This window comes from Homarus americanus, unplaced genomic scaffold (genome assembly GCF_018991925.1).
Source record: "Homarus americanus isolate GMGI-L3 unplaced genomic scaffold, GMGI_Hamer_2.0 scaffold8226, whole genome shotgun sequence".
Lineage (NCBI taxonomy): Eukaryota > Metazoa > Arthropoda > Malacostraca > Decapoda > Nephropidae > Homarus > Homarus americanus.
In genome coordinates this window covers 1,653,939-1,659,601 of record NW_024717620.1, presented here as the reverse complement: position 1 = coordinate 1,659,601, position 5,663 = coordinate 1,653,939, and positions in this window count along the sequence as shown.

The following is a 5,663-nucleotide window of genomic DNA, read 5'->3' as shown; positions in this document are numbered from 1 at the left end:
GTGTGTAGAATTATGTAATTTAAATACCTATTTATACAGAGTAGTACGTCTGTATAGAAAATGTGATCCTTCAAAAGTTCTGAGTGGAGTGGTGGGTGGAGTGTGGGCGGGGCCTCTTCCTAGGTTGCGTGTGCTGCTGCTGGTTTCCTTGGCAACGAGAAGACGCTTCTGCTTTGGTGAGAGACGAGTCCACTTGAATTAGGTGAGTTCCTCCTCCGGCGATCAGAAAACTGATGATTGGTTATCACACTGGTCGTTGCTGGTTCGCTGGCGAAACTGCCGTGTGCCAAGTCTTCACAGTCCACGTATATATGGAGATCTGTATGATGACACCGGAATTCGTAATTCGCGCTGACGACACAACAATACTGCCCAGCTGCTAGTGAAATACCAATTGAATTCCAGGCTACGAAACTGTTTTTCAACACTGCAACACTGTAATGTCTAGGGAATGCTGAGTGGAGTCTATCTCAACCGGCTCAATCTGGATATGTACCAACAGGCTGTAATGTATGTATATTACGAATTCTGCACGTATTTGTATGTGACAGAGATAAGGAGCGCTCACTACATATCGTCTCAATACGGGATATAGTTTTAAACACTCGGATTATGTAACGCGTCACTGCTGTGTGGTTTCTTGTTTTTCACAAAACACAGACGGATGATACGACTACCAGTTTGAAGAATCCGTACACACCGCTTGCCACCTATATGAATCGGCTGCTTGTCCAATTAACCAGTCCGTTCACACATATTTATATTTGGGTTTTAAGTAACGAAACCCAAACGGTAGTTCCTTTGTTTTATTATAAAAGGTTGTATATATAATTCCTGAGTGTATATCAACCGTAAGTCTCACTGTCTAGGAGTGAATGAGAAAGGGACGGCGTTTATGTATGATAAACGTTAGGTCACGTCCTTACGATATGAGTTGAGGTGAGCTACTGAAGCTTAGGGGCATCGCAGTGCGTGCTTACAGAAATGCTGAGCTATGGGTCTCGCCCTCTTGGGTAAGTTGCCCGCTCACGTGTCCATCTCATGTCTTACTCATAGACAGTGGAAAGTTACAGGGTGGTGAATCTGAATATAATATCAGATGTATTGACCCATTTATATAATACGTTCTGTTGATGAGACAGGGGCCTATTACAAGAGCACATGAAGCGCTACCCCTTCCCACACCTTCAGGTAGGCTTAGCCCGTCGTTCAACTGTACCCACGCCCCCACTTATCCGACCGTCCTCGGATCCCACACAGGAGCGTATCTTGAACGATGACCTGAACACCTGGGGGGAGCGCTCGTCAATGGCTGCCCAGTCCACTCGGGATCCGCTCGGGCTGTAAGGGGACACTTTTTTCATTACTCATGTTTCATATATTTATTCTCTTCAATAGTTATATACTTATATTCTTGCTTCATATCTATATTTTCTAGTAATCTTTTCTTTCTCTCAATTTATTATTATGCCTTGGTTATATTCCATACCATGGATTAGTCTGGGGAACCATGTCATTCTTAGTACAACACTTACTATACTTTCAATGGTAACCTGCCACCACCCAGACTTTTATTAGAATATAACATATCTTAGTGAACTGTTAGGTAGCGTGCTAGCGAGCTTCTAGGCACGTGAGTTACAATAGTTATTTGCTTAGAACCAATGGGTAGAAGGGATAGAGCGGTGATACTCGTTGTTTACTAATTCAATATTTATTAACATACAGAGTGACCAAGATGTTAATTAAGTGCACTCAAACAAGACTGAACCCTTAGGTTTTACTTTGCAATTCATAAAATAGATCTTCAATTACTTATTACATCATTACACAACTGTTATATTATTCCATTGTCAATACATATGGCTAAATGACACACTTGACAATATCCCAAATTAAGATATTATTTAGCACATCATGTTATTTCGGAATGAACAACATGGCACTTTAACTAGAACTCAGTTGGTAGTACATATGAGGAATGCACTCACAACTCATAACAAACTGGTCATATCAATATTTATGGGTCAATACTCAATATGGAATAACTATATGTCTGCTAATTATCCCCAATCAGGTACAACAATAATAGGTAGAACTCAGCTGGTAGTACATATGGAGGATGCACTCCCAACAGCCCCAATAACATGGTATTACTGGTAATACCAATACCTATGGGTTCACTACTCAACAGGGGATAACTAAATTTCTGCTAATTATCCCCAATCTTGGATACCAACACTGCTCGGTACATATAGCGAAGATCAATGAACCAGACAATACTGAGCCCACTGGGCACGGGGATTGTTTACTACACAACAGCCGAAGCTACTCGCTAGTAGCGCCCGTGGTAGACTCGCTGTAGTATCTTAGGACAGTGTTCCCTGGGTGTTCGTGTCCTATGATTCTAATCTTGCCATATTAAAGACATTCTACTATGACCATCTTGCCCATAGGCGGCTACCGAACCCCAGTAGTGGTGGCAACACAGACAGTGCCTGAGATAATGATGTAGCAGCGTCAGAGATGTCTCAAAAATAAATCAATCACAAACAATCTTTCATCTAGCAACGACAGACGATATTTACGTTACAGTAATTCTTTCACTGGGTAAATGACAATTTCACTGTTACAACATGAACACTGATATTCACAAAATTCACTGAGTTAAACTGACTCAATATGGCGAGCGTGGGAACTTTCACATACCTGAGACAATGATGAAGCAGCGTCAGATATGTGATGCTGCCCCTCGTGCACGAGTTTATATACGGCTAACTGGCAACTCAGGCCTGTGCGCTACACATGCCAGAAAGGCTAATCACGCAATGATAGAAATTACATTCAACTCAGTTACTGTACATTTAACTATGAAAATCAATGCCATAGGTCAGGTGAATTTCTTACGTCTATTTTTATAATCTAATCAGAGATTGAGCTTGCCAGGAAAAAGTGAAATGGACGTCAAATACACACGCTAACAACTCTAGTTTCACAAACTCAGCAAGACTGCGAACAAGGAACTTTTGGGATACGTTACATTTTAGAGATTAGAGTGTTTGACATATTCTTTCAGAAGATTAATGGCTTTCTTGAATAGACAACTGACACTAACTAAGCTACAAACATCAGATTCTCTGATGTTTGGGCATCAAAATAATCTAACTTCTGTAGCAATTGGAACTTCATGGCTATCCCCAGGGACAATATCACGGGATGCCATTCGTACTGGCAGACTCAACACTCACTGACTTAACAAGTGTTACTAACAATAAAGACAGTTGAAGCTTTAACATCACTCACAAAGGATCTTGAATGCTTTAACTGTAATCAGACATATCTAAGATGACTCAAAACAATGGTGTCTCTCACAATCAAATTCACTTTATAGAGAGGTAGGTTTCAGGAAGTCAGAGAAAATGGACGGCACCTAAGCTAGGGAGACATGAGACAACGGACACCTGAGATGGGAAACTCAATAAAGAAAGCTATTGAGCGTAATATGAATCGTCTGATTTTACGTTAACTGACGTGTACGACCGTGGTCATCACAGGGCTAGCTTGCAGGAGCACGCCCTCACTGAGGACCCCACATCTCTCAGCTTCAGTTGTGCCAGTTGCATTTCAAACTCGGCTCACTGCATCTCCGCCTGGACCAGCTGAATCTTCATCCGGGCTTCTCATTTCATCTGTTTCATCTTTAGTGGCGCTCATGGGCGGCTGTACTCGCATGGCTGGTACTTACCGTTTGAGTAAATTCAGTCATTTGTTTTAGTCTGACACTCCGAGTGTAGCAAAGTAGATTTTCTTTTTATAAACAAAATCCTAGAACCGGTAATACTGATGCCTCTCTTGTATGGTCACTCACATGTTGACTTAATATCTTTACTGGTGGTTTGGTGAAGGTTGGGTGATAATGGCGTCACCCACCGCCTCCTCCACACTGTACACACCCACTTTGTTCACACCTATATCCTGTCTGCTGGTGTTGTGTCTGGTTAGGCTGTGGGCTGTTTTGTACTGGAGAGTGGTGGGTGTGAGTGTTGGTGGGGTGAGTGTGAGTGTTGGTGGGGTGAGTGTGAGTGTTGGTGTGGTGGGTGTGAGTGTTGGTGGGGTGAGTGTGAGTGTTGGTGGGGTGGGTGTGAGTGTTGGTGTTGGTGGGGTGGGTGTGAGTGTTGGTGGGGTGAGTGTGAGTGTTGGTGTGGTGGGTGTGAGTGTTGGTGGGGTGAGTGAGTGTTGGTGGGGTGGGTGTGAGTGTTGGTGGGGTGAGTGTGAGTGTTGTGTGGGTGAGTGTGGGTGTGAGTGTGTGGTGAGTGTGTGGGTGTTGGTGCAGGTGAGTGTGAGTGTTGGTGGAGTGTTGGTAGGGTGGGTGTGAGCGTGACGGTAGAGTAGGGTGCAGGACCGAGGAGAGACAGCAGCACGGGCAGGAACACCAGGCCGTGATAAAGACCGTAAATATTCACCCCAAAGAATATCTGAAAGAAAAGATGAGCTCAGTTGTTTATTTTTACTCTAATAACAGGAACTGACTGTCACTGCAGGTAATACAATAGTTATAAAGCTTGTTGAATCAAGTGACCTTTAGTGGAAAAAAGAGGCATGCGTGAAAAGGATAACTCGTCATTGGTGTACACTGGCAAGTAGTTAGAAAACTTACATTACTAGAGTAGTGTTCACTCTCCTGAATGTACTAAGTTCAGTCACATAAATAATACAAAAATTCATTATTTTTTCATTTGTGTTTTGGGCTCTATTAGGTTTTTCCTTCGTAGGTAACTGACAGTCTGTTTCTCTCTTAACTTGTGGAATTTTACCAGACGTTGTCACCTCTTATCTTAACACTTATAACAGTTCTTATCGTTCACTTAATTTCTACATCGCGATAATTATTATGTCAGCAAAACGTGACGACCAACTAGACAAACTGTGTGCACAAACATGAGTAAATACTGAAGCTTTGACGAAACTGGAAAAATAAATCTGATCTCTTTTGCTAACGGTTTGATATAATGTGACCTCCTTAAAATGAAAGTACTACATTGGATTTTGAGATCTTTATAGACAGGATGAAGTGGGGTACTACCCCACTTCATCCTGTCTATAAAGATCTCAAAATCCAATGTAGTACTTTCATTTTAAGGAGGTCACATTATATCAAACCGTTAGCAAAAGAGATCAGATTTAAGACGGGTTGTAAGATGCTACCCCACTGGGGTAGCATCTTACAACCCGTCTTTACGGAGACAAATTATTGTTTGGAAGCTGCATCACCTTCTCTCGTGGCAACGTTACTTTTAACACGTATTTGTCATCTTTTTGTTTTGAGTAGTTTATAACCTCCATCTTGGGTTTTTAAGTCTTGATTTTCTGATAAATTTCATGATTACTTTTCCTCATTTTTTTATAAAATATTTAATTTTATTTCCAAAGAAACTATTACTGATTTCTTGATTGGTGTCTTGTACAAATTAATCGTTTACTTGTATGAGTCATTAAGTTCTGGGTGACGTGCACTTTTCGCAGGTTCGTTGGCCAACTGTGTTATAGTAGAGCGGATAATGGAAAACTCGTGCAAATGGTGATACAGGCATGAAATTTGGCATGATCATACCCTAGGGCAGGGGTGGGCAAAGTACGGCCCACCCCTGCCCTCGGGGACTTCT